Here is a 13,055-nt window from a genome sequence, read left to right as displayed (position 1 = left end):
GTACTTTCAGTCTGGACTCTTTCATTCTTAGTCCTGCGTTAATAGTTATGTCATGATATCTAGCTCTGCTTGTTTTATTTATTCCACAAGTTCCTTTTTCACGTAGCACTGTGATACCATTGTCTTCTGTTATATGTAGCAAATCACTCCATTTTGTTTCGGAGTCCATGTAACCTGAAAAACAATTGTGAAAACTATTTTTAGGTTTAAATAATTAATGAAACTCAAATTAGGAAAACTTCAAATCTGAGTGTTAAATTTCAGTAATTACTCAAAGTGTAACTATATGTATAATTTATTAACATTTCTATAAAATAAAGCTTGATAGTATCTCAAAATTAGTGACACAGAGAATCCATTGCACACTGTTTTTTTAATTTATAGATTAATTTAGATTATAATCACCTTTATAGTTTATTGTGGAAATAATTAAACCATCAAAGACTGAAAACAAATATATTTTTAATATATGAATATACACCTACATTTATACGGAGTTTTATAAACTCATAGATAATTGGACATATATTTATATAATTAATGCTTAAAACCGTTGATACTTGGTAAAACTATAATTAAGAACTGAGGAAAACAAAGTCGATTTTTCGTTTCCCAAATGTTTCACTTATCACGACCATGGCTTCGTCAGTAATCTGGTGATGCCTTTACTGGTAAAAGGATGATCATAGTAAATGAAATATTTGTGAAATCTACAATTGTCTTTCTTTTACTCAATTCTGCCGACGTGAATATAATTATATATTTGTCATAATATATCAGGATTAGGCTTATTATATTTTTGACACTACATTCTTTATTCATTTTTTTAGGATTTTACAAGAAGAAAATTGTATAATAATATTTCAAACACAATATGGCCGCCATACTCGTAGTAGAAGATAAGGAACTTTCGAGCCAGAGCCAAGCTGCTTCCATGCCCCTAGCACATAATCAAAAATCACACTTAGTCTCCATATTGGAACATTCATTCCTTAACTATTTTATCATAACATGTTCTTTGTCATATGATGACCTTTCCTACTGTTGTCGCATAAATGTTTGTGCTTCAAGTAATGCAGACCTAAAAGACTCCACAAATATATTGTATACACTGTGGCACATCTGTACTAGGGGAAGACTATACATCATGTCTACAGTGGGCAGTATTCCTGACAAAACATGCTTATGCTTGCTGAACAACCAGTCGATTATTGTAAACGTATGCAATTGCCGGAAGAAATGACATTTGTATATTTCGAGACGTCACAATGAAGTAGCAGCTATTTTTCCTACAGGAAAACACACCTAATGACCAATTAGCAGATCCAAGTCCTGTGTAGAGAAAGAGTAAGAAGAAGCCATGTCGTTTACTTGAACGGCTCTCTGCGCCCAAACTGAATAGAAAAACAAATTGAAAATTTTACGTATTAATTAAGGGGCAGCTAACACATAGTACACTTCTGTACCATGTTACTTGAGTTGATCAATTTCTTAAGCTATCCCAGCAGGGTAGGAACCATCTTTAACTTAGATAGTTTTATCTTTCTAACAGGGTGTTTAGCCTATGGAATGAGTTACCTTCAAATGTGTTGGATGCAGTAAATGTATGTTACGTCAAATTAGAATTAGCTAAAAGAAGTCCCCTAGTGGCACGGCGGTATGTCTGCGGACTTACAACGCTATAAACCGGGTTTCGATACCCGTGGTGGGCAAAGCACAGATAGCCCATTGTGTAGCTTTGTACTTAACTTCAAACAAATCGAATCAAGCTAAAAGGTTCTAATTTCCACTTATCGCTTCCTTAGATCCCACATGTTGGCATAACATTTAAATGTAGATAACAAAGGATATATAAACTAAACAATAATCAGTCATAAAAAACAACAGAGTAAATTTAAATCAAAATGAAATAAAGTTAAAACACAAAATAAAATAAACCAAAATTGCAATCAAAATACAAGGTAAATAAAAATAACTCATAAATTTATAATGTGGACATTCATATCATATTTAAACTCTAACCTAATGAACATACGAAAAATAATTTGAATTTATCACAATGGAAATAATTAATCAAAGTACACGAAATATAAGACAAACTTATTAAATAGCATATAGTTTGTGTTTAAAATTGCATATAATATGATTTAGGTCATTTTTTAAGTCGTGAAATTTCCAAAAGTTTGTTGTGAGACACTTTTTAAAAACAAAATGTAAAAAAAATAATTCATTTCGTCTTAGAATTTCAATTGTTTTCATTGTAGTTCAGCGATATAATTTTTTTCGTTAAGATATTTCTTCTGAAACTTTATTTTGCTGATTGTAGTAGTCACCACTTCATGTTATAAACCGTACACAGGACCATATTAGCTGACAAATACTTATTGGTGACTAAGACCTGACCTTTTAAAATGGTGTCAGGAAAAGTTAGGTAACAGAATTTTTGTTAACAGTATTCTTAGTCGAAATAAAGTTATATCTACCCAAAAAATTTACTTTGTTTTTAACAAATTATTCAATTTATGCGCTTTTTTTAAGTACGATAAACTTGACAATAATATTTGATTAACAAAGATTTAATTCGTGGAATATCTTACCGTCGCTACCATACTTTTTTTAGGTTGGTTTGTTATTTTAAAGAAAAGCCACATTGGGCCATCTGCTATGTCCACTGCGAGGAATCGAACTCTGGATTTTAGCGTTGTAAGTTCGTAAACTTACTGCCGTCCCACCGGATGACCAATATCATGTTCTCAAAATCTAATAAGGCTTATCTAAATTCGTTTTTTTTTCATAGAATAAAATTGTTATAACTTTCAAACAAAAATAATTCAGTACGAAAACCTATTCTGGAATGGGAAAAACATCTAAACAAAATATAGAAATTTTTAGTTCAGTAGTTTGTTCCTAAGTTTTTCCACGACACCATAAATTACATCTCACGCCACTTTATTCGCTCTACATTGATAATACGTTATAATTTGTTCAATTTAAAGCTAAATAAATTTTGCCTGTAGATATTGTGAAAACTGAATTTCATTAGTAGTTTTCCAATCTCTTGCTGCGAAGTTATAAAAGGGAACCGAGAGGCCGCACTAATGAAAATCAGAGAAAGAAAACTAAAATCGGGGAGGAGTGGCGTGCTTTAGACACGACTCTTTTACGACATAGCATTTTGCAATTGAAACCACGCTGCTGAGTTATTATCAGGATAAACAGTTGTCAGATAGAGCATGACAGGATGTTGTGTGACAGAAATTGTAATGAGGCGGTAAGTCTCTAAAATCGTTTTCTTATAACATACTCAACTTCTATAATTACTAGTAATTTATCTACAATTTATCTCCCCTTTTGTTTTAATCATTTGCCTTTCCCCATTACTTCCACAAAATGCCTATGAGAAGATGCTCCCCCCTCCTAGATGGTGGTACAGTGTAGTGTTAGTACAGTTGCTGTTGTTAGCAACCGTAGTATGATAGAAAATATGTTTTATTGTCGGTTATTCTATTTAACCTGCATACCTGAGCATGTATTGGTGAATGCAAAAGTCGACAACACCAGTATTGATCCAGGTTGAATAAATTATAGTTGAAAAATTTTTAGTGCTAGTGAATTCTTCCTGTAACTATGAAGTTAGGTATGATAATGTTGTGAAGTGATATTTCTTCATTTTATGTCAATTACTATTATGTTTATAATTTACACATCATTTACCCGGTCACTTAGTTGGGTTTTCATTATGCATTATCTAAGCTCAGACCCCATTAGATTTAATCGTAACATTATTCTCACACTAAAACAAAATTACTGACACTGGGTGGCGCTGATGTATTTCTAATGGTAAATAAGGTCATCTGTAAATCCGCCTGTCACTTTATATAAATAAGTTGGTTATATGTTTTATCAATGGCCAATGATCGTCCAGTAATAAATTATAATTTCACTGCCTGATAGTAAGCAAAAAATGTGAAAGAAAAGAGAATTGAACAACTGTTAGACTAGATGTTTGAAAACGAGGAGTTTTAGAATGAATATATTGTTTGATACTCGGTTATAGTTTACAAATGCTGTGAGTTATTATCAACCAGAGAGTTTGAATGCGTTATATTGTTAAGCAGATTTTTGAATAACTTATGAAGTTAGGTTTCTCATTTCTGGTTCTTTTTTACTAACTTCTTGCGTCAAGGGTATATTCTTAAGTTAGAAGTTTGAAGTTCAAGTGTTTTGTTTGTAAAAGTCCAGACCACACATTTTCTATTTAACCTGTTAAAGTTATAATAAGTTCTGTGTTTTTTTCAAGAATTCCAGCATTAATGTTACGATTATTCTGAGTATAGAATAGATAATACTTTAGAAGGTTGTAATGGTTAACGTACGTGGGTCATCCGATAGTCTGTTGGATACTATAGGCATATACAATAGTATGTGACTTTGATAAATAAATATGTGGTATCTTACATCTTTTGTTTGTTCGTTTTGGAGCAAATCCACATTTGGCTATCTGCTGTGTCCACCGTGGGGAAATCAAACCCCGGATTTTCGCTGTCCCACCGACGGGATATTTTACTTGTACATTATATATGTTTGTGGTGTTGCACACATATGACTTCAGATGTGAATTATAGATGTGCACGAATAAAAGAATGTAGCTAGAAGGATACAATAAGATGTCAATATATGAAGTAGAACTTTAATTTCTAGCTTATGGAACATCATGATAGAGATATGAGGTACCCAACATTTTATTGGTATTAATAACGTTAAGTTTTAGAACCGAAAAATTCGTGAAACTGAGTATGTTTCACTGATAAGATAATAATAACTAGTTGGCTTACACTACGCTAAGGATAAAGATGGCGTTACTCAATGTTTTCATTAAAGCTAGTAAAGTGTGTAGAAATTAACTTTTCGTAAGCAAGTATAAATGACTGATAGCAGCTTATGTGTCATATGAATCAAAAGCATGATGTGGCCGATGTTTTCATTAATGTTAATGTAATAGAACAACGACTTAGGCTCTGCTAGTGGCTAAGCTGTAAGTGTGAAGGCTAAAAATCGTGTTTCGATACCCATACTGGATAGAGCACATATAATCACTTATGTAGCTTTGTGATTAACAATAGAATTAAAATTAAATATTGATAAGTTTCCAGTTTTATTCATTATTTTCTCAAAATTTGTTGTCTAAACATGTGCAAGTTAAGCACACTTTAGTATGGACTGACTGTATGACCTAAGCCATGTAAGTAGCACCAATGCGGCATTGTCTGTATTCAGGGGGATAAGCAGGAACTTAGTTGACTACTATTGAGGGAAGGGCATATTAAACACCCACAGTTATTATATAAACCATATCGACAAACGCACATACTTCATTTGAATAGAACTAGAAAACATCACACCCAACGAGTCCGTATAGATGTTATTCTTATGGAGAGGGTGAACGTGCCCTACTTGTCCCCTTGTGTACGCCACTGCTATTATTCCATAAGCTGAACTAAGCTTATTTTATTAAAGTGGACTGGAGGTATGATGCTTGTGTTAATGGATTCTCATGATCTAGAGATGGCGGATGACACTTTTAAACATGCCCGCTTCATTACATTTACTTACAATGCACTAGTAGTTTTCACTGCATTCCCTGTGGGCGTTATTTCATTAGGTTATATCATTTAGGTGAAAGACTCGCATGTATCTGTGTGGTAGCCTACGAGATCTATCACTTCTAGGTCATGGCCCGTCAGGCTATTGGTCAAATGAAGGTTAGGATGCTCGCAGGTGCTTGAATGACATGTTTATCAGGCATTAATAGATACACAAAAATGCTACTTGACATAATATTGTTTTAACACCCTATAACTATCAGAAACAGAGTTGATCAAGCATTTTCAACTCTGGCCCTTTTTAAATTATATTTGTTTGTTAAACTTTCCAGACAAGACGTACTGCTAGAGATATCTCCTGATAACAGGCCAACACAAGTTATATACCTTTTCATTTCAGGGAAGCCCAATCAATACATGCCTCATGTACGTGTTAAATTCTAATTAATTTATATTCCGCAATAAAAACAAATCTTGTTTAATGCATATACTTGATTTATCAAACTAGACTTATGGGGGGTTTGATTCCAAAGTAGAATACATATTCTATTTTTTTATATTTGATTCTTTCAAGTACGATTTTTGTTTTGATTAGTATACTCACTAAATAGAAAGTTAAACATACACCCAAGCACTTTCTACCCACTTTCAATCAAACAACTTAGCTCCGATAAAGTTGTGTGAATTTCTATTTTGTTATGCACTACCGCCACTTGTGTTTAAAATTCTTTAAATTATAATAAATAATTAAAAACAACGTTTTATATTTACACAATAAAAACTTTATTGAAGCCGTACGGCTTCCACTTTAAAATATCGTTCTACACGTACATGTTTCGAAGTGGAAGCCGTATGGCTTCAATAAAGTTTTTATTGTGTAAATATAAAACGTTGTTTTCAATTATTTATTATAATTTAAAAAATTCTATTTTGTTATTAGTAGCGTATTCTACAGAAAAAGAGATCTTTACAATTTGCCTTTAAATGGTTAATATATTTCAACCACTACGTTGCACTTAGCTTATCTAGCTTTATTGGAAACGATTGCATTCAATTAAACTAAAATTGTATCGTGATTGGTTCAGTATTTGCTTCTATTTTTTCTGTTACATTTTCTACGAAACAATATTCAGAGAAAGTATACTCAAATAATTCCACTTTCATGGAATTATAACTGTTTGTATAAGATGTAGGTATGTATATGCATGCGTCCTAACATTAATCCGTGCTAGTTTCTTAACAATGCCCAGAAGTTGGTGGAGCTCTACCTAGATACACTTTACCACAAAGTTGTTCTACCTCTTTAGCCCAGAAGTAATTTTTTACGCTTGAATATTCACCAGGCGGAACTATGTTCTATGTTGACGTCTTGTATATCAGGATACCGTGACGTCACTCTTACCATGCAGGTACATTTAAAAGACAAAAGCGCCAACAAAAGCACAAAATAAAGCTTCTTTTCACCTGAGAGATTCTCTTATATCAGAAGCTTAGCCAGAACGTGAGAGTATTATCGTGGTGTAGATCTTCAGAAAGTACGATGAAAAGTTGTTTACTGTTACTTCTATTATTCACCGGACTTTATCAGTTTGGTGTTCAATCTCACAAAAAAAGCGCTGTGGGGAGTGAAAAAAGTACTGGCAGAATCTTATTTCCCGTAAGTATATTATACGCTTTGAAACGTATGCTGTCGATTTTGTATATATTAGGTCTTAGTTTCAAAAGTTAAAACTTTTTCAAAACGTTTTAAAGGATCTTGAAATAATGTATTGGTATGGCTAAAAACAATTGTCAAATAATAAAACAAAATTATTAAATCTTCCTAAAATTAAGATAATACTGACAGAATAAACTAATTTTGTGTATACGATACCTTAAAAAGGACATTTAATAAAGTTAATATTTTGTACGTTTACAGTATACAAACATGTAATAACATATACTCCAAAGTAAACCAGAAAATGTGTAGTTACAAATTTAACTGATGAAAAATGGTCATTTTTCACTGAAAACCACTCTAAAGATTGTTCGTGTAAAACATAACTATTGGATTACTTCTTGCGTAATAAATACTACTTTAGTCAAAATGTGTTTCTCTGACAAAGCAAAAGTTCCGAATATTCGAAATACTGTTGCGAGGCTAAAAAAAAAGATACTGCAAATATTCATATCGTTTTAGTTTTTGCTTCCATATTTAAGCCAATAATGTTTCGTATAAAATAACAAAGTGTTTACATTTTCGTTTCCCACTGGGTCAGCGGTAAGTTTATGGACTTACGACGCTAAAATCAAGCCATTTTTCGCCATGGATTGATAGCTCATTGTGTAGTTTTGCGCTAAATTTTGGCTTGTTTGTTAAAGCTGGAAAGAAAGAAGAAACAACCTCAATAACTACGAAGAGACCTCTGAAAGATGTAAATTATTGAATGACTTTCGTTGGCTTAATTTATATTCATAAAAAATAACTATTAGCATAAATTTAAGTTAGCATCGAAAGTAGATTTTTATATGGATTTGCAAAACCAGTGCTAAATCATATTTTGTTTTTGAATAATTTGCGCGTGGAAAGACTTTTCGAGACCTGATATCTTATAAGAAATTTCGATTGCCCAAGGAAATAGTTTCGGTTGAATACCGTTTCACGTATTTCAACAGACTGGGTACACGACATTTATAATGTCTTAATGTTATTTAAGAACTTTCTGAAGTTCTTTTACATTTTAGAATATTTCACTGCAAGTAGGATAATGTTCAAATAATCGAATAGCGAATGTAAGTCTAATTTCAAGAAGGTCTGGGTGAGCACTCTGTTGTGTAGTTAAATAGATGTTAGCGATGGAAAATTCATAACCGATAACATTCGCGACATCTATTTACATTAATGACATGCATTTTTGGGCTGGTCCTGAGCTAGAGGATAGCGTTCCAAAATTGTGAATCGACGAACTCATGGTACGTATCCCTTTGCAGTAAAAGTGCGATCCGCACTTTGGAGAATGCTAAATATAAGAGTGACAGTCAAATCCCACTGTTCAGTCAAACAAGAATACCGTTGACTAAGTTCAAACTAGGACCGGCTAAATACAGAAAGCTTTTATGCAGCTTTCCACGTAAATTGTAAAAAACAAACAAAAAAGAAAAAAAAACAGGAACATCCAGGCAAACAAAATTATTTTTGAATTGAAGAGATCAATGACGTTGAGTAACATATCGGTATTTATCACTGATAATCGATCACACAAGTACATAAGAAAAAGACCCTTCTTCACTCTGGTTCAACGCTAAGCCCGAAGGCTTCTAATGGTAAAGATCTGTTTTCGATACCCGTGATGGTTACAGCACAGATAGCCCATTGCATAGACTTGTGCTTGAAAGCAAAAACGAAAATTATATAAAATAATCAAAAGTGTTCCTGAACGTTTGGCGCGCACATTTTTCTTCACCAAGAGGTTCATCATCTTTTTCATAACTTTCGAAAAAATACTCAGGACACTTAAATCATTGTACATTATCAGGATGAGAATTATGTTCTGTATCGCCTCTTTAAACTTTCTTTTACAATCTTTCTGAGTGAAAACATGTCGATTTTTTATAAACATTTTCAACTTAAAGTCTCGGTATTTATATATTTTTTGTTCTTTTTTTGAAGAAAAGCCACATTGGGCTATCTTCTGTGTCCACCGCATGGAATCGAACTCCGGATTTTAGCATTGTAGCTCCATAGACTTAACGGGGTCCCATTGGGGTACACGTCATTGGATAATCAAAATTTAAACATGTTATGGGTTTGCAGTAGAAAAACATTGCTTTGTTGGGTTGGGTAGAATTTTCGCGCAAGGCTACACAAAAAGCTATCTGCACATAGCAGTCTCCAATTTTGAATGAAAGGTCAAAACACCCTTCGCTAACTTTTTGGTTACTTTTGTGTGACCGAATAGAGGGATTTGACAGCCATTTCACAACGCAATCACGGCTCCAAAGCGCGAGTCGCGTTTTTCCAGCAACTTGATGCAAACCATGAACCCTCCGATTCATAATTTGGCATGCTAACGACTGAGCCACGCTCGTCCCGAGAAAGATAACGTTGACACACATTTCGGTTTAGTGAATGACGGTGATTTACATCGAATAAAAATAAGCTGAAGAGTAATAAGTATAAATGTAATAATATCTGGAGAAGCAATGCAAGTTAGATATTATATAAAAATAATTGTAACGGTGAAAGCATTGGCATAGCACATAACTTCAGACCTTTTTAGCGTTACCTTAACGACAGTGTTAAATTGAAAAATTGCAATTTCGAAAGTTGTGAATTCTTTAGGTTTACCTAGAGATCACAACTGGAACAGTTATTAACTCTAAATTTACCTAGATATCACTACTGTAACAGTTTATCAACTCTTTAAGTTTACATAGAGGACACTATTAGAACACTTTCCACATTTTCCCGAAAGAGCACTAATAAAACATTACAGATCATGAACTCTCTAGCTTTTACCTTATTACAACACTATAGAACATGAACTCTTTAGCTTTTACTTTATTACAACTCTATAGGTCATGAACTCTCTAAGTTTCATCTTTAGTATACTATTACAACATTACAGACCGTTAACCTTACAGATGTTTTCCAGTAATTACTTTTAGAGAATGATACTTTCGGTGACGTGACTGTAATAAAAACTATACATCATAGGCTTATCACACAATAGTTAATAAGAATAAACTCTTGGCTTTCTGTTAAGAACGACACAAACGGTCATTCAGTCATGATTAGGAGTATTTTTTAGTTATCAGTCGTTTTGATCGTGGGATCAACAGGTTGGAGGGTTATCAAACTCTCAATATTATTGCATCAACATTACCTCTATGTTAATGTCCTCACAAAATACTTGAAGCGTTTTAATTATACTATCCTGGGAAGAGAGCGAAATGCTTATTCTTTCATGTCATTTTATTTGTTTCTTAAGCCCCCCCCCCCAGTGGCAAGCGGTATTTTTGCGGACTTACAACGCTAGAAACCGGATTTCGATACCCGTGGTGGTTAGAGCACAGATAGCCAATTGTATAGCTTTGTGCTTGACTTCAAACACAACAAAAAACAATTACTTCTTAAGAAATGTTCATTGACATTATATTATCAATGATAAAAAAACAACAGCAACGGATCAAAATAATGTTGAAAACAGTGAAGTTTGATGTTTTTAAATACATAAAACATTTATATATATATATTGCATTGCATATAAATTATCGTTTAAAGTCTACTTACAAGGTTTTTGTTCTGACAACTGGAGACTAAGCACCACTTGATTTCTACAACAAATATATTCCCATAATATGTTGCTTTTAGAATTTCAAACATCAGTCTTTTAATATGTGATTTCTGATTATATTCTCCTAACTCGTGAATGATATATAGTCCGATCTATGGCCTCCACAGAATTGAAACACAATAAACTGATTACTGTATCAGCATGTTGAAATTTATTCTACAAAATGGGAAAACGTTACACATGCTTTTAAATTTTAGTTAATCATATAGTTGTATGTAAGTTTCGATATATTTCAAATTGTATTGGCGATTTTAACTCTTTTTACTTTTGAAGCTTGGTATGAGTACAAGCGGTTAAACAACGGTGGTATATGTTTGATGAAAATAAAATAATTTAAGTTTAATCTTAAATATCGCCCAACGAGTTAATTCTTTGAAACTAGACGAACGAATGTTAGCAGAATGGTTTTATATGATTATATGTTCTGGAATAAAGATTCTTAAAGAACGACCTCTTATTCAATTATTAAAGTTGTTTTATCATGCTTTCTTGATCTTCTAATAAGCTTCCTTTCACCCTTATTGATATTTCTCATGAATGTGTGTTTTGTTTTACAGGGTGACCTCAGAAACTCCAGAACAGGTTAGTCTGGTCTTCTTCCTTATCTTGCCGCTCAAGGCTGATCATTAAAGTGTAAATCCCAGATTCTTAATTATATTCAGAATCTGAACACGTACATGAATATCACTAACCAACATAACTGTAAAAACTTACGTAATTATCGGACTAAATCGATATTATAATAAAAAAATCGGTATTGTTATTTTTGATTGACATCCCTCAGTGTTTCATTAAAATTGTATAAATCTAAGATATTAGCATCTGTGTTTCGAGTAAGCGTGTGAAGTAAGATTAGCACCAGTAAATGGACAAATTAAAAATTATCGTAACGGTTTGCTACACAATGCGCTATCTGTGTTATGCTCATTGCGGGTATCGAAACTCGATTTTTAGCATTATAAGCTCTCAGACTTATCACCGAGCCACAGAACGACTGTAATAGAAAACATTGTTATAAAAAAACCACTGTAATATGTTGCCATAATACACATTAATTTTACTGTTAGATCACTGTGTTAACATCAGTATCAACACAACTTATTGTATCACTGGGTATAATTTTACAGTGACTATAGTTTATATATGGTGTACCACTGACAACTCTACTACTAGTGAGTCTACTGTTGAAATACAGTAAAGTTTTAATTGTGAAACTATTGAGCTCAAACAGGGATAAAGATGAAGTTTAATGCGAATGTAGCTTCTATATGATTTCTAACTTTATAACATGACATATTACACATAAGATAAAATAGACAAACCTGTGACATGTCGTCGAAAAGGTAATTTTTCCAATGCCCTCAGCTCTTCAAGATCGCCTTCTACATATTTTATCAAGTACATTTTAATTATAAATTTCGATATTTTTTTGTTGAACATTACAAACACATAACGTTATATGTTATTTGTGGTTTAAACTTAAATTAAGTAGGCATTTATTTTCATTTCTTATCATTAATTTAGGACGCTCTTGTCACGTATTTCAGCGTTAAACTTGAGGTAGAAATTTTAGAATAAAGATAGAACAATAGAAGTGTTCCCAACTGAAGCGACACCTGGTGGCTAAGTGGTAAGTCTGAGGGCTTATAACGTCAAAAACTGAGTTTCGATACCCGCAGCAAACAGAACCCAGATAATCAATTGTACAGTCTTGCACTTAACAACAAATAAAAACAAGCAAACAATTTTTTTTGCAAACGTAATACCAGTCTCATATGCACAATTCTCCCGTCTTATTGACCATCCTTTATTTTGAACTTATAAACTACATAATTGGCTATATCCTGAAAAATACGTTATTATTTGCTTCAGTTGAGTGTCAGATGCTATAGGGTTTGATTACAATAAAATATTTATTTGAATTATAACATTTGCTAATTATTCATTATAGTTATTAGAACTAATTGTCATTATCGAGTGGTATTCGAGTATGGAACATTGGTTTTTATCCAAGATTATTCCTTTATCTCTTTTATTTCCATTGGTCAATATACACAGCGTGGTCACAAGTAAATAGACACTACCTTTTCAGAAAAAATGAAAATTTTCAGTCATA

The sequence above is a fragment of the Limulus polyphemus genome, unplaced genomic scaffold, assembly GCF_000517525.1.
Source record: "Limulus polyphemus unplaced genomic scaffold, Limulus_polyphemus-2.1.2 Scaffold2388, whole genome shotgun sequence".
NCBI lineage: Eukaryota > Metazoa > Arthropoda > Merostomata > Xiphosura > Limulidae > Limulus > Limulus polyphemus.
The sequence above is the reverse complement of the archived record's forward strand: the minus strand, read 5'-3'. Positions refer to the sequence as shown.